Consider the following 21,263-nt stretch of genomic DNA (forward strand, 5'->3'; position numbering starts at 1 on the left):
AGTTCAGTTATTTTGTTGTGGTTCACGGGTGAAAGAAAGAGAAATGCAACGAGTCATGCATCCCCCATACCAACTACATGGTGGACACTTGGCATCTCCCCGGCAATTTGTCTCCATATAGACATGGCAATTTTTTCTGGCGGGACAAGTATCTGCGGAGATTTATCTGCCGGGGGACAGGCTTGGGGACCATTTTCTCCCCCGAAACGGGAACCCATATAATAAACGGGACCGAGGCAAGAACCATAGTCCCCACCCTGTGGAAACCTGTATAATCCCATTATAGGAAATTACATAAATGCCCTTCATATATATGTTAGTTTCTCCCTGGCCTTTATAACCCTAAGCCGCCTCACTCACTCTCACAATCTCACTCATGGATTCACTCTTTCTCTTCTTTGAAGAACCCTAAACTCTCTAGTCCACCTCTCCTCTTAACACCGTTCATCGTCCGCCACCCCTTAAACCTCCTCACCATTGCGCTCCTCCTTCTCATTGCTTCCTCCTCTCACCTTTAAGGTCATTGCAGCAGTCATTGGTTTGTTGCACGCCTAAGACGCCCCTGCCAAGGAGAACGTCGTCGCCATCTTCACGGGCGTGTCGCCGTCTTCACGAGAGCATTGCTTTCTCCATCGCAGCATTGAGCGTTGCCATCGCAGCAGTGAGCATCAAGGTTCACCTTCTTCCAATCTTATTCTTCTATTCTATTTCTCCGTGTCAATAATACGTAATATACCTAAAAACCATCATGTGATAAAGTTCAATTAAATTTCAAGCGAGAATGCTACCAACAATAAATCTTACAACGGATACCATCATTAAAATAAACTAGCGACGATATTAAAGACAAAACATTTCAATAATTAAGAACAACCCTACACATTACTGGCAGAGGCAGAACCAATATTGATTCCTCCCTGTGGACATCTCCTACGTGTGTAGCCAAACTATCTACAAAGCCTATATCTTTTGGGTCTGTTTAGGTCAGCCTCGTCTATTGTAGTTTGGATCCTAGTAGTCTTGGAACACCCTTCAGACGCATGTCTCTTGGTTGGATCAGGTATCACTGTTAGGCCATCATATGGTGGCCAAAACCCTTCAGGGATTAGAGGTATGAATACCATCCAATAGATATCGAACACTGAGCTAAGGTGATACACCTCAAGGACATAGGTGGCCCAAGTCAGACGTGCGTATGCACAGCATGCTAAGGCATGGTGACATGGATAATGAAGTGCTTGGAAATATCCGTAATCACAGGTCTAGTCCCTGAGTGACACTCTGTATGAGCCAAGTGAGAAGCTACCAGTCGAAGTGCTCTCAGCAATAGTAAACTCAAAATTATCTTTGTCGTACAAAGTCACCGTTAAACACCTTTAGGCCTTCAGATTATCCCCTATTGCCTTCATCAGATGCTGACCAAACTACTACCCAATTCCTAATTGTGCCTCTACCTTTCTTCCTTTGTGAACAAATAGCTCGGCCAATCTACCATAGGTGGACTTCACCAACGAACAAATTGGAGATTCCTTACAACCTTTATATCGAGTTCATGCACTCAAAGATATTGGTAGTCATATGCCCGAATCTCCGGCCTTCATCCCGATGTTAATTCCAAAGCGCATACTCAATCCGGTTAGCCCAGTCACACATTACAGGGTCTTCAGATCGGAGAATGTCAAACCAGTAGTTAAACTCGACCTCAGTCTTGGCGTACGCTGCATTCACTAGAAATCTCTGTGCATCATTGCCCTTAAAAATTAGGGCAAAATTCATCGCCACGTGTCATATACAAAATGCCCCGTATGCATTAGTAGAAGCCAACCGCCATCAGGATCTTCCTATGCAGCCTTGATCCCATTGTGCCTATCCGATATAACTAGAATACCGTCCACAAGTGCAAATACAACGGGAATGATATTGGAATTGCCGGCCAGAGTAATTGCAACGAGCAGTATGCCCCCGTATTCGCCGTATAAGTCGGTCCCATCGATACTAATCAACGACTTACAGTGCCAGAAGGCCTTGATACACGGTGAGAATGTCCAGAAAAGCCGATGGAAATAAGCTGATGACTCATTGAGTTGCCCACCAACTCGCATAGGACTCGTCCTCAACACTGCAGCACTACTTGGCATCGTGATCTACACACCCAATATCCATCACTGCAACTCATTATATGACTCTTCCCAATCTCCATAAATCTGTTCCACGACCTTCTACTTAGCCAACCAAACCCTCTTGTAAGTCGGTCTGAATCTAAAATGTTCCTCTGTCATATTCTGCAGTATTTGATCGACACAGCAACATCAGCTCTAATCATAGGCAGGATGAAAGCCGATATCACATGATAATCAATCATCTTATGATCACTGGATATCAAAGTGGTCAGACAAGTATGAGGTTCGTTGTACCATTTTACCTCCCAAATACCTCTGCGCTGGTGAAGACTTATCCAAATCAACCATGTGCACCCGTTGCCAAACTCCTTACACTTCCCATAGTTCTTGCTATGATCGAATTCCAACACTTTGTATTCAACCCCACAGCAGATGCTATAAATCTTCAAGCTTAAGACAACCTCCTCTTTATCATGAAACTGCTGACCAACTTGAAACTCAGCTAAAAATCCTGTATCTTGTGTATCTTTGGCCCTAAATCCCATAGGTACTCCTAGTAAACCATGTTGTGTCATGACATCCAAGTCCAAAGTTGAAAAGTACGGGGTTACTACTGAGTTCCTAAACTAGATGCTCCTCCACCCCCAGCTGGAATACTCCTTGCTATGTCATCATCACTATCGTCAGCAATGGTGGCGGGATCCACATCATCATCATCATCATCCTGCAGTATATCCTCGAAACCATTCAGTGCTCTGTAACACCCTACCACACAGAGTCTTATGCTTAAGTCGTAAAGTAGAGGTGGCAAGGTATTACGACCTCTAAAAAAATATGTATATAATTATAATTGAAAGAATTTTGTAACTAGGAGCCTTGAAGAAGAAGTTAAGCAAAAGCAAAAATTGAAAATCGTGTCACACACATAAAGATAATCATAAAATGGATAGGTAAGATCAAAAGAAGGCTAAAGACATAATATATAGATCAGAGTTCTAAAATACAGATATCAAGCTCCAGACTCGACCTACAAAGCTAAGGTCGGTTAGATATATATATATATATATATATATATATATATATATATATATATATATATATATATATATATATATATATACCCAAAATATAACTCAAACTACAGAATAAACACTTGTTTCTCCAAATCAACCCCAAGGAGGGACAAACATAAAATATATACAGAGGAGAATCTATATACCTATATACATACCATAAATACAAAATACAGCATCCTAAAACTAACCCAACTTCGCGTGCACAGGAAACTTCAGACGCTCAGTGAGGTGCCTCTCGACCTGTGATGCACCACTATTTCGTGGTACATCTTGTGCTTAATTGAGAGGATTTTATCCACTAATCTCACATTTATTCATGTAAATTGCATGTTTTACATTTTTCTTCCTGATTTTGTGCTATGATTGAAAACATGTTTCTTTGGTCTTAATTTAGCTAATTTTAATCATTTCTCATTACCATTCGATACCTTGATAGGTGTGTTAAGTGTTTTCAGAGATTACATGGCAGGAATGGCGTAGAGGATAGAAAGGAAGCATGCAAAAGTGGAAGGAATACAAGAAATTGAAGGAACTGCAAAGCTGTCAGCCCTGATCTCTTCGCATTCAATCGGTCATAACTTGAGCTACAGATGTCCAAATGAGGCGGTTCCAGTTGTGTTGGAAAGCTAACATTTGGGGCTTCGAAATGATATATAATATGCCATAGTGGCCATGGAGCTAGACGACGCGCACGTGCACTTGGCGCGCGCGCGCACATTGGCAAAAAGTCCATCGGCGCGCATGCGCATCTGGCGCGTACACGCGACATGCGCGACATACTGCGAACGCAGAAATCGCTGAGGGCGATTTTCGGGCTATTTTTGACCCAGTTTTCGGCCCAGAAAACACAGATTAGAGGCTGCAGAGTGGGGAAATCATTCATTCATCACACAACTTTTCATTCACATAATTTTAGGTTTTAGATGTAGTTTTTAGAGAGAGAGGATCTCTCATCTCTCTAGGTTCTAGGATTTAGGATTTCTTTTAGTTTTAGATTTATTTCTCTTCCAATCCAGGTTCAATGTTCCTTTAATTTAGTTTCTCTTCTACTTTTATTTATTCTATTACTTTAATTTATAAATTCTCATATTAGATTTGATTTCTTTTATTAATGCAAATTGAGGTATTTCATGTTTATTGCTTGCTTCCACATTTGTTGTATTTGAATTTCTTGGTTTTGGTTGAGTAATTGGTGACTCTTGAGTTATCAAACTCCTTTGTGATTGATAATTGAACTTGCTAACTTATTTGAATTCCAATAACTCCAGTCTTTCCTTGAGAAGTTGACTAGGACTTGAGGAAATCAAATTGATTTATCCACTTGATATACCTTCATACTTAGAGGTTGACCAAGTGGGAGCAATGAACAATTCTCATCACAATTGATAAAGATAACTAGGATAGGACATCCAGTTCTCATACCTTGCCAAGAGCTTTTCTAGTTATTAGTTTATTCCTTTTGCCATTTACTATTATTGCTTCTTATCTTAAAAACCCCAAAATATACCCTTACATAACCAATAACAAAAACACTTCCCTGCAATTTTTTTAGAGACGACGCGAGGTTTAAATACTTCGATTATCAATTTTAAGGGGTTTGTTACTTGTGACAACCAAATTTTTGCATGAATGGATTCCTTGTTGGTTTAGAAGCTATACTTTCAATGAGAACTTATTTGTGAATTCTAGACCACGCAAAAATCCGTTCGTCAAAATGGCGCCATTGCCGAAGAATTACGAATATGTGCCTTGTTATTGGTTATTGTAAATATTTGCTTTTTGCTTATTTGTTTGTTTTTTGTTAGTTTTTAGGACTTAGTTGCTTATTAGTTTTTGTTTTTATTTGCTACTATGAATTCTCACCCCCTTTGACTATAAGTTTGGTTCAAACTATGTTGCAGGAAATAGAAGCTACAATGAGAACATGCATCAAGATTGGGACAACCAAAGATGGAAGGAGCTACAAGGATTTAATCAACCCTCTTGGCAATAACCTCCACCAACATACTATGACCAAAAGCCCTTCCAAGAGGCATACCAAGATAATGGCTATGGTGAACACCCTTTTGATTATCAACAACCACCACCATATGCCTATGGACCCCCTCCTCAACATAGCCCTCAACCCTACTCACAAGCCCCTTTCCACCATTCACCTCCATATGACCTTAACCCATATCCACAATACCAACCACCTTATGAGCCAAATGAACCATACATAGAACCATCCCCATTCCAACACAATTACTCTCATGAGCCACCACCTCAATATTCACCATCTTCATGCCCTTACCAAGAAGAACCACCTTCCTACCATGCACCGTTTCTCCAAAATAATGAACCCTCCTATCCACTCCAACCTCCACTGGATGACAACACCCTGGGTGTTATTCACCAAGGGCAAACAGAGCTTCATACCACACTTACCTCTATCACTAGTCTCACCTCTACTCTTCAAGCTCTTATATCCCGCATGAACCAACCCTCTACCTCTAATATTCAACCCTCAAGCTTTAGCATACCACCACCCTCCTTGCAAGAATACCCATATCCATCAATCTAAGAGCAAGATGATCCCAATTATGCTATTGATATGGAACAAGAGAGAAGGGATCGTCTTCGCGAATTCATACTTCATAAGAAGCTAGAGGAGGCCCTAAAGGTGGAGGTAGGAGAGACCCTTGAAGATGAAGGAGTAGTTAAAGGGAGTTTTCATGGAAAGAAAATCATCAAGGAGGAGTTTGATTTTGTATTAGAGCAAGTGGAGAAAGCCGAAATTATCACAAAAGAGGAAGTGGTTGCAGACTTAGGAGATGCAAATCCTCCATAGGAAACTCAAGTCATAGAGCCTCCTTCCAAGACGTTTGAATTTGAGGTTCAGGAGGGTGTACAACCTCCAAGGCATATCATGGTTGAAGACTTGGAAGAGGTTGATCAAGAGATGGAGATTCAGGAAGAAGAAGCACAATCTCCCATGCCCTTGGTAAGTAATGAAGAAGAGATTGAATTGGAAGAAAGCTACCAAGAGGAAGAGTGGTGCACGAAATTGTGATCACTACTTTTCACAACTCAAATAATCCCGGTAATGAATCCAAAAACTTGGTGTTCAATACCATGGCATAAACACAACTTCGCACAACTAACCAGCAAGTGCACTGGGTCGTCCAAGTAATAAACCTTACGCGAGTAAGGGTCGATCCCACGGAGATTGTTGGTATGAAGCAAGCTATGGTCATCTTGTAAATCTCAGTCAGGCAGACTCAAATGGTTATGAATGATTTATGAATAAAACATAAAGATAAAGATAGAGATACTTATGCAATTCATTGGTGAGAACTTCAGATAAGCGTATGAAGATGCTTTGTCCCTTCCGTCTCTCTGCTTTCCTACTGTCTTCATCCAATCCTTCTTACTCCTTTCCATGGCAAGCTGTATGTAGGGTTTCACCATTGTCAGTGGCTACCTCCCATCCTCTCAGTGAAAATGTTCAACGCACCCTGTCACGGTACGGCTATTCAGCTGTCGGTTCTCGATCATGCTAGAATAGAATCCAGTGATTCTTTTGCGTCTGTCACTAACGCCCCACAATCGCGAGTTTGAAGCTCGTCACAGTCATTCAATCATTGAATCCTACTCTGAATACCACAGACAAGGTTTAGACCTTCCGGATTCTCTTGAATGCCGCCATTAATTCTAGCTTATACCACGAAGATTCCGGTTAAAGAACCCAAGAGATAAACATTAGAGCCTTATTTGCTTGTAGAACGGAGGTGGTTGTCAGTCACGTGTTCATAAGTGAGAATGATGATGAGCGTCACATAATCATCACATTCATCAAGTTCTTGAGTGCGAATGAATATCTTGGAATAAGAACAAGCTGAATTGAATAGAAGAATAATAGTAATTGCATTAATACTCGAGGTACAGCAGAGCTCCACACCTTAATCTATCGTGTGTAGAAACTCCACCGTTGAAAATACATAAGAACAAGGTTCAGGCATCGCCGTGAGGCCAGCCCCATGATCTAGGATAGCATAAGACTAAAGATAGCTACCCCAGATTATAATACAATAGCAAAAGGTCCTATATATAGGGAACTAGTAGCTTAAGAATTACAAAGATGAGTAAATGACATAAAAATCCACTTCCGGGCCCACTTGGTGTGTGCTTGGTCTGAGCATTGAAGCATCTTCGTGTAGAGACTCTTCTTGGAGTTAAACGCCAGCTTTTGTGCCAGTTTGGGCGTTTAACTCCCATTCTTGTGCCAGTTCCGGCGTTTTACGCCAGAATTCTTGAGCTGATTTGGAACGCCGATTTGGGCCATCAAATCTTGGGCAAAGTATGAACTATTATATATTGCTGGAAAGCCCAGGATGTCTACTTTCCAACGCCGTTGAGAGCGCGCCAATTGGGCTTCTGTAGCTCCAGAAAATCCACTTCGAGTGCAGAGAGGTCAGAATCCAACAGCATCTGCAGTCCTTTTCAGTCTCTGAATCAGATTTTTGCTCAGGTCCCTCAATTTCAGCCAGAAAATACCTGAAATCATAGAAAAACACACAAACTCATAGTAAAGTCCAGAAAAGTGATTTTTAACTAAAAACTAATAAAAATATACTAAAAACTAACTAAATCCTACTAGAAACATACTAAAAACAATGCCAAAAAGCGTACAAATTATCCGCTCATCACAACACCAAACTTAAATTGTTGCTTGTCCCCAAGAAACTGAAAATCAAATAAGATAAAAATAAGAGAATATGCAATGAATTCCAAAAACATCTATGAAGATCAGTATTAATTAGATGAGCGGGGCTTTTAGCTTTTTGCCTCTGAACAGTTTTGGCATCTCACTTTATCCTTTGAAATTCAGAATGATTGGCTTCTATAGGAACTCAGAATCCAGATAGTGTTATTGATTCTCCTAGTTAAGTATGATGATTCTTGAACACAGCTACTTTATGAGTCTTGGCCGTGGCCCAAAGCACTCTGTCTTCCAGTATTACCACCGGATACATACATGCCACAAACACATAATTGGGTAAACCTTTTCAGATTGTGACCCAGCTTTGCTAGAGTCCCCAATTAGAGGTGTCCAGGGTTCTTAAGCACACTCTTTTTGCCTTGGATCACAACTTTATTTTTTCTTTTTCTTTCTTTTTCTTTCTTTTTCTCTTTCTCCCTTCTTTTTTCGTTTTTTTTTTGTATTCACTGCTTTTTCTTGCTTCAAGAATCATTTTTATGATTTTTCAGATCCTCAGTAACATGTCTCCTTTTTCATCATTCTTTCAAGACCCAACATTCATGAACCACAAATTCAAAAGACATATGCACTGTTCAAGCATACATTCAGAAAACAAAAGTATTGCCACCACATCAAAATAATTAATCTGTTATAAAATCTGAAATTCATGCAATTCTTCTCTTTTTCAATTAGGAACATTTTTTTTTTAAGAAAGGTGATGGATTCATAGGACATTCATAACTTTAAGGCATAGACACTAATGATCATAAGACACAAACATGGATAAACATAAGCATGAAAATTCGAAAAACAGGAAAATAAAGAACAAGGAGATTAAAGAACGGGTCCACCTTAGTGATGGCGGCTTGTTCTTCCTCTTGAAGATCTTATGGAGTGCGTGAGCTCCTCAATGTCTCTTCCTTGTCTTTGATGCTCCTCTCTCATGATTCTTTGATCTTTTCTAATTTCATGGAGGAGGATGGAATGTTCTTGGTGCTCCACCCTTAGTTGTCCCATGTTGGAACTCAATTCTCCTAAGGAGGTATTGATTTGCTCCCAATAGTTTTGTGGAGGAAAGTGCATCCCTTGAGGCATCTCAGGGATTTCATGATGAGTGGGATCTCTTGTTTGCTCCATCCTTTTCTTAGTGATGGGCTTGAGGTCATGCCTTCTCAATTGAACCGGCTTCCCTCTTGAATCTCTCTTCCATTGGGCGCCCTCTTCACAAATGACTGTGAGGACTTGGTCCAACCTTTGATCAAAGTTGACCCTTCTAGTGTAAGGGTGTTCATCTCCTTGCATCATGGGCAAGTTGAATGCCAACCTTACATTTTCCGGACTAAAATCTAAGTATTTCCCCCGAACCATTGTAAGCCAATTCTTTGGGTCCGGGTTCATACTTTGATCATGGTTCTTGGTGATCCATGCATTGGCATAGAACTCTTGAACCATTAAGATTCCGACTTGTTGAATGGGGTTGGTAAGAACTTCCCAACCTCTTCTTCGAATCTCATATCGGATCTCCGGATATTCACTCTTTTTGAGTTTGAAAGGGACCTCGGGGATCACCTTCTTCAAGGCCACAACTTCATAGAAGTGGTCTTGGTGCACCCTTGAGATGAATCTTTCCATCTCCCATGACTCGGAGGTGGAAGCTTTTGCCTTCTCTTTCCTCTTTCTAGAGGTTTCTCCGGCCTTGGATGCCATAAATGGTTATGGAAAAACAAAAAGCAATGCTTTTACCACACCAAACTTAAAAGGTTTGCTCGTCCTCGAGCAAAAGAAGAAAGAAGAGAGTAGAAGAAGAAGAAATAGAGGAGATGGAGATGGCTTTGTGGTTCGGCCAAAGGGGGAGAAGTAGTGTTTAGGGTGTGTGAAAATGAAGTAGTGAAGATGGGTTTATATAGGGGTGAAGAGAGGGATAGGGTTCGGTTATGGGAGGGTGGGTTTGGGAGGAAAAGTGGTTTGAATTTGAATGGTGAGGTAGGTGAGGTTTTATGAAGGTTGGATGTGAGTGGTGAAGAGAAAGATGGGATTTGATAGGTGAAGGGTTTTTGGGGAAGAGGTGTTGAGGTGATTGGTGAATGGGTGAAGAAGAAGAGAGAGGGTGGTGGGGTAGGTGGGGATCCTGTGGGGTCCACAGATCCTGAGGTGTCAAGGAAAAGTCATCCCTGCACCAAATGGCAAGCAAAATTGCTCTTTATGCCAATTCTGGCGTTAAACGCCAGGCTGGTGCCCATTTCTGGCGTTTAACGCCAACTTCTTGCCCTTTCCTGGCGTTTAACGCCAGTCTGGTGCCCCTTTCTGGCGTTAAATGCCCAGAATGGTGCCAGACTGGGCGTTAAACGCCCATTTGCTAGCTTCACTGGCGTTTAAACGCCAGCAAATTCTCCTCCAGGGTGTGCTATTTTTCCTTCTGTTTTTCATTCTGTTTTTGCTTTTTCAATTAATTTTGTGACTTCTCATGATCATCAACCTACAGAAATAACAAAGGAAAATAGATTAAATATAACATTGGGTTGCCTCCCAACAAGCGCTTCTTTAATGTCAGTAGCTTGACAGTGGGCTCTCATGGAGCCTCACAGATACTCAGAGCAATGTTGGAACCTCCCAACACCAAACTTAGAGTTTGAATGTGGGGGTTCAACACCAAACTTAGAATTTGGTTGTGGTCTCCCAACACCAAACTTAGAGTTTGACTTTGGGGGCTCTGTTTGACTCTGTTTTGAGAAAAGCTCTTCATGCTTCCTCTCCATGGTGACAGAGGGATATCCTTGAGCCTTAAACACAAAGGATTCTTCATTCACTTGAATGATCAATTCTCCTCTATCCACATCAATCACAGCCTTTGCTGTGGCTAGGAAGGGTCTGCCAAGGATGATGGATTCATCCATGCACTTCCCAGTCTCTAGGACTATGAAATTAGCAGGGATGTAATGGTCTTCAATCTTCACCAGAACATCCTCTACAAGCCCATAAGCTTGTTTTCTTGAATTGTCTGCCATCTCTAGTGAGATTCTTACAGCTTGTACCTCAAAGATCCCTAGCTTCTCCATTACAGAAAGAGGCATGAGGTTTATGCTTGATCCTAGGTCACACAGAGCCTTCTTAAAGGTCATGGTGCCTATGGCACAAGGTATTGAAAACTTCCCAGGGTCCTGTCTCTTTTGAGGTAATTTCTGCCTAGACAAGTCATCCAGTTCTTTGGTGAGCAAAGGGGGTTCATCCTCCCAAGTCTCATTACCAAATAACTTGTCATTTAGCTTCATGATTGCTCCAAGGTATTTAGCAACTTGCTCTTCAGTGACATACTCATCCTCTTCAGAGGAAGAATACTCATCAGAGCTCATGAATGGCAGAAGTAAGTCCAATGGAATCTCTATGGTCTCAATGTGAGCCTCAAATTCCTATGGTTCCTCATTAGGGAACTCATTGGAGGCCAGTGGACGTCCATTGAGGTCTTCCTCAGTGGCGTTCACTGCCTCTTACTCCTCTCCAAATTCGGCCATGTTGATGGCCTTGCACTCTCCTTTTGGATTTTCTTCTGTATTGCTTGGAAGAGTACTAGGAGGGAGTTGATGAGCGGATAATTTGTACGCTTTTTGGCATTGTTTTTAGTATGTTTTTGATATCTTTTAGTTAGTTATTAGTATATTTTTATTAGTTTTTAGTTAAAATTCACTTTTCTGGACTTTACTATGAGTTTGTGTGTTTTTCTATGATTTCAGGTATTTTCTGGCTGAAATTGAGGGATCTGAGCAAAAATCTGATCCAGAGACTCAAAAGGACTGCAGATGCTGTTGGATTCTGACCTCCCTGCACTCGAAGTGGATTTTCTGGAGCTACAGAAGCCCAATTGGCGCGCTCTCAATGGAGTTGGAAAGTAGACATCCTGGGCTTTCCAGAAATATATAATAGTCCATACTTTGCCCAAGATTTGATGGCCCAAACCGGCGTTCAAAGTCACCTCAAGAAATTCCAGCGTTAAACGCCGGAACTGGCACCTAAATGGGAGTTAAACGCCCAAACTGGCATAAAAGCTAGCGTTTAACTCCAAGGAGAGTCTCTACACGAAAATGCTTCATTGCTCAGCCCAAGCACACACCAAGTGGGCCCGGAAGTGGATTTTTATGTCATTTACTCATCTTTGTACACCTTAGGCTACTAGTTATCTATAAGTAAGACCTTTTACTATTGTATTAGGGGACTTTGGTAGCTATCTTCGTTTTATGCTATCTTAGATCATTGGGAGGCTGGCCATTCGGCCATGCCTAGACCTTATGCTTATGTATTTTCAACGGTGGAGTTTCTACACACCATAGATTAAGGTGTGGAGCTCTGCTGTACCTCGAGTATTAATGCAATTACTATTGTTCTTCCATTCAATTCCGCTTATTCTTTGTCCAAGATATCACTTGTTCTTCAACTTGATGAAGGTGATGATTGACACTCATCATCATTCTCACTCATGAACAAGGAGACTGACAACCATTCTTGTTCTACAAGCATATGAGGCTTAGTGAATATCTCTTGGATTTCTGATTGCATGATGCATGGTTGATCGCCTGACAACCGAGTGCTCGCCTGATAAACGAGCCAGCCATTCCGTGAGATCAGAGTCTTCGTGGTATAGGCGAGAACTGATGGCGGCATTCAAGAGAATCCGGAAGGTCTAACCTTGTCTGTGGTATTCTGAGTAGGATTCAATGATTGAATGACTGTGACGTGCTTCAAACTCCTAGCAGGCTAGGGCGTTAGTGACAGACGCAAAAGTATCAATGGATATTATTCCGGCCTGAACGAGAACCGACAGATGATTAGCCTATGCTGTGACAGAGCATCAGGGACGTATTTTCACTGAGAGGATGGGAGGTAGCTGCTGACAACAGTGAAACCCTACACGAGCTTGCCATGGAAAGGAGTAAGAAGGATTGGATGAAGGCAGTAGGAAAGCAGAGAGACGGAAGGGAAGGCATCTTCATACGCTTGTCTGAAGCTCTTACACCAATGATATACATAAGTATCTCTATCTTTATCTTTATGCTTTATTCGTTTATCACTATACCCATTTGAGTCTGCCTGACTGAGATTTACAAGATGACCATAGCTTGCTTCATACCACCAATCTCCGTGGGATCGACCCTTACTCACGTAAGGTTTATTACTTGGACGACCCAGTGCACTTGCTGGTTAGTTGTGCGAAGTTGTGTTTATGCCATGGTATTGAGCACCAAGTCTTTGGAGCCATTACTAGGGATTGTTTATGTTTTGAAAAGTATTGATCACAATTTCGTGCACCAAGTTTTTGGCGCCGTTGCCGGGGATTGTTCTTGTGTATGGACAACTGACGGTTCATCTTGTTGCTTAGATTAGGCATTTATTTTTTTCGAAATTCTTGAAGGTGAATCCTAGAGTTTCATGATGATTTGTTGAAATCTGGCTGGCTGAGAAGCCATGTCTAATTTCATTGGACTGAGGTTTCAACTTATCATCACAAGAGCTTGATGATTTTTATCAATCTTGCTTTTGGAGCAGTGATCTGCTAAGGCTTGGCTGGCCTTTGGCCATGTCTAGTGTTTTGGACCGAAGCTTTCTTTGAAAGCTTGGCTGGCTGTGAAGCCATGTCTAATTCCTGGACCGGAGTCTTAGACTAGCATTGCACTGATTCCTGGAATTCTCATTAAGAATTTTGATATCTTTTTCCACTTAATTTTCGAAAAATACAAAAAAAAATATATTTCTTGTTTGAGTCTAGAGTCTCATCTTAAGTTTGGTGTCAAATGCATGTTTTTGTTATATTTTTCGAATCCATGCATGTATTTCTTTGTTTTGATCTTTGAATTCTTTTGGCTTGAGTGTTTTTGTGTTTTATATAGTGTCAGTAGTATACAAACTGCTAAGTTTGGTGTCCTGCATGCATTGTTATTTCATTCTTGTTGCATTTTGATTATAGAAAAATCCAAAAATATTTTTAATTTGTGTCTTTTCAAGTCAATGATACCAAGAATTGAAGATTCAGAACATACTGCAGAGGAATTACACAGAAAAAGCTGAGCATTCAAAAATGCCCAGTGAAGAAGACAGACTGGCGTTTAAACGCCAGCCAGGGTACCTGGTTGGGCGTTTAACGCCCAAAGAGGTAGCATTTTGGGCGTTAAACGCCAGAATGTATACCATTCTGGGCGTTTAACGCCAGGATGGTGCTAGGGGGAAGATTTTGTTTTCAAATCAATTTTTTTTCAAGTTTTCAAAGTTTTTCAAAATCAAATCTTTTTCAAATCATATCTTTTCAATCAAATGTTTTCAAAATCAATTTCTTTCCTTTTTCAAAGATACTTACTAACAATTAATAATTTGATTGAACATTTTTTGCCTTTTCTGTTGAGGAAGGTTTTATGTTTGAATCATATCTTTTCTTGTTAGGCAAGTCACTAATTTTCAAATCAAATCTTTTAAAATTGTTTTCAAAACATATCTTTTAAAATTGTTTTCAAATCATATCTTCTCAATCACATCTTTTTAAAACCATAACTTTTCAATCAAATCTTTTTTATCACATCTTTTTCAAAGTAGTTTTCAATCAAATCTTTCTAATTTCTAATTTCAAAATCTTTTTCAAAAATTACTTGATTTCTTTTCCACTTTCAATTTTCGAAAATTATCAACATCTTTTTAATTGAATTTTCGAAAATTCTCTTCCCTCCTTTCCACATCCTTCTATTTATGGAGTACTACTCCTTCCTAATGCACAATTCGAACTCTATCTAATCAAGTTCGAATTCTTCTACCTTCTCTTCTTCTATTTTTCTTTTCCTCTGACACTTCAAGGAATCTCTATACTGTGACATAGAGGATTCCATATTTTCTTGTTCTCTTCTCTTTCATATGAGCAGGAGCAGAGACAAAGGCATTCTTGTTGAAGCTGATCCTGAACCTGAAAGGACCTTGAAGAGAAAGCTAAGAGAAGCCAAAGCACAACTCTCTTTAGAGGACCTGACCGAATTCTTCAAAGAAGAAGAACACATGGCAGCCGAAAACAACAACAATGCCAACAATGCAAGGAAGGTGCTGGGTGACTTTACTGCACCTACTCCCAACTTCTATGGGAGAAGCATCTCTATCCCTGCCATTGGAGCAAACAACTTTGAGCTTAAGCCTCAATTAGTTTCTCTAATGCAACAGAATTGCAAGTTCCATGGACTTCCAATGGAAGATCCTCATCAGTTTTTAGATAAGTTCTTGCAAATCTGTGACACAGTCAAGACTAACGGGGTTGACCCTGAGGTCTACAGACTGATGCTATTCCCTTTTGCAGTAAGAGACAGAGCTAGAATATGGTTGGACTCACAACCTAAGGATAGCCTGGACTCTTGGGAAAAGCTAGTCAATGCCTTCTTGGCAAAGTTCTTTCCACCTCAAAAATTGAGTAAGCTTAGAGTGGAAGTCCAAACCTTCAGACAGAAGGATGGAGAATCCCTCTATGAAGCTTGGGAAAGATACAAACAATTGATCAGAAAATGTCCTTCTGACATGCTTTCTGAATGGAGCATCATAGGTATTTTCTATGATGGTCTCTCTGAACTATCCAAGATGTCTTTGGATAGCTCTGCTGGAGGATCTCTTCATTTGAAGAAGACGCCTACAGAAGCTCAAGAGCTGATTGAAATGGTTGCAAATAACCAATTCATGTACACTTCTGAAAGGAATCCTGTGAACAATGGGACTAATCAGAAGAAAGGAGTTCTTGAGATTGATGCTCTGAATGCCATTCTGGCTCAGAACAAGATATTGACTCAACAAGTCAATTTGATTTCTCAAAGTCTGTCTGGAATGCAAAATGCACCAAGCAGTACTAAGGATGCTTCATCTGAAGAAGAAGCTTATGATCCTGAGAACCCTTCAATGGAAGAGGTGAATTACCTAGGAGAACCCTATGGAAACATCTATAATTCTTCATGGAGAAATCACCCAAATTTCTCATGGAAGAATCAAGAGAGACCTCAACAAGGTTTCAATAGTAATGGTGGAAGAAACAGAATTGGCAATAACAAGCCTTTTCCATCATCTTCTCAGCAACAGACAGAGAGTTCTAAGCAGAATACCTCTGACTTAGCAACAATGGTCTCTGATCTAATCAAAACCACTCAAAGTTTCATGAATGAAACAAGGTCCTCCATCAGAAATTTGGAAGGACAAGTGGGACAGCTGAGCAAGAAAATTACTGAACTCCCTCCTAGTACTCTCCCAAGTAATACAGAAGAAAATCCAAAAGGAGAGTGCAAAGCCATAACCATGGCCGAATATGGAGAGGAAAGAAAGGAGGTGGACGCCACTGAGGAAGACCTCAATGGGCGTGCACCAACCTCCTTTGAGTTCCCCAATGAGGAACCATGGGAATCTGAGGCTCAAAATGAGGCCATAGAGATTCCATTGGATTTACTTCTGCCTTTCATGAGCTCTGATGAGTATTCTTCCTCTGAAGAGGATGAGTATGTCACTGAAGAGCAAGTTGCTAAATATCTTGGAGCAATCATGAAGCTAAATGACAAGTTATTTGGAAATGAGACTTGGGAAGATGAATCTCCCTTGCTCACCAAAGAACTGGATAACTTGTCTAGGCAGAAACTACCTCAAAAGAGACAAGATCCTGGGAAGTTTTCAATACCTTGTACCATAGGCACCATGACCTTCAAGAAGGCCTTGTTTGACTTAGGATCAAGTGTGAACCTCATGCCTCTCTCTGTAATGGAGAAGCTAGGGATCTTTGAGGTACAAGCTGCAAGAATCTCATTGGAGATGGCAGACAACTCAAGAAAACAAGCCTATGGACTTGTAGAGGACGTGTTGGTAAAAGTTGAAGACCATTACATCCCTACTGATTTCATAGTCCTAGAGACTGGGAAGTGCATGGATGAATCCATCATCCTTGGCAGACCCTTCTAGCCACAGCAAAGGCTGTGATTGATGTTGATAGAGGTGAGTTGATCATTCAAGTGAATGAAGAATCCTTGGTGTTTAAGGCTCAAGGATATCCCTCTATCACCATGGAGAAGAAGCTTGAAGAGCTTCTCTCAAATCAGAGACAAACAGAGCCCCCACAGTCAAACTCTAAGTTTGGTGTTGGGAGGCCACAACCAAACTCTAAGTTTGGTGTTGAACCCCCACATTCAAACTCTAAGTTTGGTGTTGGGAGGTTCCAACATGGCTCTGAGTATTTGTGAGGCTCCATGAGAGTCCTCTGTCAAGCTAATGACATTAAAGAAGCGCTTGTTGGGAGGCAACCCAATGATTATATTTTATATATTTTCTTTTGTTATTTTATGTTTTTTGTAGGTTGATGATCATAAGAATTTACAAAATCAATGAAAAAAGCAAAAACAAAATGAAAAACAGGAAGAAAAACAGCACACCCTGGAGGAAGATGTTGCTGGCGTTCAAACGCCAGTAAGCCTAGCAGTTGGGCGTTTAACGCCCAGTCTGGTACCATTCTGGGCGTTTAACGCCAGAAAGGGGCACCAGACTGGCGTTAAACGCCAGAAAAGGGCAAGAACCTGGCGTTAAACGCCAGGAATGGGCACCAGCCCGGCGTTTAACGCCAGAAATGACTCAAAACGTGATTTTGAGCAACATTTGGTGCAGGGATGACTTTTCCTTGACACCACAGGATCTGTGGACCCCACAGGACCCCACCACCACCCTCTCTCTTCTTCCCCCATTCACCAATCACCTCAATACCTCTTCCCCAAAAACCCTTCACCTATCAAATCCCATCTTTCTCTTCACCACTCACATCCATCCTTCATAAATCCCCACCAACCTCACCCTTCAAATTCAACCACTTTCCCTCCCAAACCCACCATACATGGCCGAACTCCTTCTCCCCTCTCTCCTATAAATACCCTTCTTCACTTCTTCATTTTCACACAACCTAAACACCACTTCTCCCCTTCTTTGGCCGAACACACTACCATCTCCCTCTTCCTCATTTCTTCTTCTTCTACTCTCTTCTTTCTTCTTTTTGCTCGAGGACGAGCAAACCTTTTAAGTTTGGTGTGGTAAAAGCGTTGCTTTTTCGTTTTCCATAACCATTTATGGCATCCAAGGCCGGAGAAACCTCTAAAAAGAGGAAAGGGAAGGCAAAAGCTTCCACCTCCGAGTCATGGGAGATGGAAAGATTCATCTCAAGGGTGCATCAAGACCACTTCTATGAAGTTGTGGCCTTGAAGAAGGTAATCCCCGAGGTCCCTTTTCACTCAAAAAGGGTGAATATCCGGAGATCCGCCATGAGATCCGAAGAAGAGGTTGGGAAGTACTTACCAACCCCATTCAACAAGTCGGAATCTGATGGTTCAAGAGTTCTATGCCAATGCATGGATCACCAAGAACCATGATCAAAGTGTGAACCCGGATCCAAAGAATTATCTTACTATGGTTCGGGGGAAATACTTGGATTTTAGTCCGGAAAGTGTGAGGGTAGCGTTCAACTTGCCTATGATGCAAGGAGATGAACATCCTTACACAAGAAGGGTCAACTTTGATCAAAGGTTGGACCAAGTCCTCACAGTTATATGTGAAGAGGGCGCACAATGGAAGAGAGATTCAAGAGGCAAGCCGGTTCAATTGAGAAGGCATGACCTCAAGCCCATGGCTAGAGGATGGTTGGAGTTCATTCAACGCTCAATCATTCCCACTAGCAACCGGTCCGAAGTTACCATAGACCGGGCCATCATGATTCATAGCATCATGATTGGAGAAGAAGTGGAAGTTCATGAGGTTATAGCCCAAGAACTCTATAAAGTGGCGGACAAGTCTTCCACCTTGGCAAGGCTAGCCTTTTCTCATCTCATTTGTCACCTCTGTTATTCAGTTGGAGTTGACATAGAAGGAGATACCCTTATTGATGAGGACAAGCCCATCACCAAGAAAAGGATGGAGCACACAAGAGACCCCTCTCATCAAGAGATCCCTGAGATGCCTCAAGGGATGCACTTTCCTCCACAAGACTATTGGGAGCAAGTAAACACCTCCCTAGGAGAACTAAGTTCCAACATGGGACAACTAAGGGTGGAGCACCAAGAACACTCCATTCTCCTCCATGAAATTAGAGAAGACCAAAGAATCATGAGGGAGCAACAAAGACAAGGAAGAGACATGAGGAGCTCAAGCACTCCATAGGATCTCAGAGGAAAAAGAGCCGCCATCACTAGGTGGACCCGTTCCTTAATTTCCTTGTTCTTTATTCTTCTGTTTTTCGAATTTTATGCTTATGTTTATCCATGTTTGTGTCTTGTGATCATTAGTGTCTTAGTGTCTATGCCTTAAAGTTATGAATGTCCTATGAATCCATCACCTTTCTTGAATAAAAACGTGCTTAATTGAAAAGGAAAGAATTGCATGAAGTTTGAATTTTATAACAGTTTAATTATTTTTGATGTGGTGGCATTATTTTTGTCTTCTGAATGTATGCTTAAACAGTGCATATGTCTTTTGAATTTGTGGTTCATGAATGTTGGCTCTTGAAAGAATGATGAAAAAGGAGACATGTTACTGAGGATCTGAAAAATCATAAAAATGATTCTTGAAGCAAGAAAAAGCAAGCGAAAAAAAAAACCGAAAAAAAAAGAGAAGAAAGAGAAAAAGAAAGAAAAAGAAAAGAATAAGAGTTGTGATCCAAGGCAAATAAGAGTGTGCTTAAGAACCCTGGACACCTCTAATTGGGGACTTTAGCAAAGCTGAGTCACAATCTGAAAAGGTTCACCCAATTATGTGTCTGTGGCATGTATGTATCCGGTGGTAATACTGGAAGATAGAGTGCTTTGGGCCACGGCCAAGACTCATAAAGTAGCTGTGTTCAAGAATCATCATACTTAACTAGGAGAATCAAACACTATCCGGATTCTGAGTTCCTAAAGAAGCCAATCATTCTGAATTCCAAAGGATAAAGTGAGATGCCAAAACTATTCAGAGGCAAAAAGCTAAAAGCCCCGCTCATCTAATTAATACTGATCTTCATAGATGTTTTTGGAGTTCATTGCATATTCTCTTCTTTTTATCTTATTTGATTTTCAGTTGCTTGGGGACAAGCAACAATTTAAGTTTGGTGTTGTGATGAGCGGATAATTTGTACGCTTTTTGGCATTGTTTTTAGTATGTTTTTGATATCTTTTAGTTAGTTATTAGTATATTTTTATTAGTTTTTAGTTAAAATTCACTTTTCTGGACTTTACTATGAGTTTTGTGTGTTTTTCTGTGATTTCAGGTATTTTCTGGCTGAAATTGAGGATCTGAGCAAAATCTGATCCAGAGACTCAAAGGACTGCAGATGCTGTTGGATTCTGACCTCCCTGCACTCGAAGTGGATTTTTGGAGCTACAGAAGCCCAATTGGCGCGCTCTCAACGGCGTTGGAAAGTAGACATCCTGGCTTTCTAGCAATATATAATAGTTCATACTTTGCCCAAGCTTTGATGGCCCAAACCGGCGTTCAAAGTCACCTCAAGAAATTCAGCGTTAAACGCCGGAACTGGCACCTAATGGGAGTTAAACGCCCAAACTGGCATCAAAGCTGGCGTTTACTCCAAGGAGAGTCTCTACACGAAAATGCTTCATTGCTCAGCCCAAGCACACACCAAGTGGGCCCGGAAGTGGATTTTATGTCATTTTACTCATCTTTGTAAACCTTAGGCTACTAGTTATCTATAAGTAGGACCTTTTACTATTGTATTAGGGGACTTTGGTAGCTATCTTCGTTTTATGCTATCTTAGATCATTGGGAGGCTGGCCATTCGGCCATGCCTAGACCTTATGCTTATGTATTTTCAACGGTGGAGTTTCTACACACCATAGATTAAGGTGTGGAGCTCTGCTGTACCTCGAGTATTAATGCAATTACTATTGTTCTTCCATTCAATTCCGCTTGTTCTTTGTCCAAGATATCACTTGTTCTTCAACTTGATGAAGGTGATGATTGACACTCATCATCATTCTCACTCATGACAAGGTGACTGACAACCATTCTGTTCTACAAGCATATGAGGCTTAGTGAATATCTCTTGGATTTCTGATTGCATGATGCATGGTTGATCGCCTGACAACCGAGTGCTCGCCTGACAAACGAGCCAGCCATTCCGTGAGATCAGAGTCTTTGTGGTATAGGCGAGAACTGATGGCGGCATTCAAGAGAATCCGGAAGGTCTAACCTTGTCTGTGGTATTCTGAGTAGGATTCAATGATTGAATGACTGTGACGTGCTTCAAACTCCTAGCAGGCTAAGGCGTTAGTGACAGACGCAAAAGTATCAATGGATATTATTCCGGCCTGAACGAGA

At 41.1% G+C, this 21,263-nt stretch overlaps 1 non-coding gene across 1 annotated transcript; it reads right to left on the minus strand.

Moving 5' to 3' along the window:
• Positions 1-15,365: 15,365 nt before the first annotated feature.
• LOC130984804 (small nucleolar RNA R71) lies at positions 15,366-15,473 on the minus strand. The gene has a single exon (XR_009088713.1). It is a non-coding gene; the product is annotated as a small nucleolar RNA R71 (small nucleolar RNA).
• Positions 15,474-21,263: the final 5,790 nt, after the last annotated feature.

The sequence above is a fragment of the Arachis stenosperma genome, chromosome 5 (genome assembly GCF_014773155.1).
Source record: "Arachis stenosperma cultivar V10309 chromosome 5, arast.V10309.gnm1.PFL2, whole genome shotgun sequence".
NCBI classification, from domain to species: domain Eukaryota; kingdom Viridiplantae; phylum Streptophyta; class Magnoliopsida; order Fabales; family Fabaceae; genus Arachis; species Arachis stenosperma.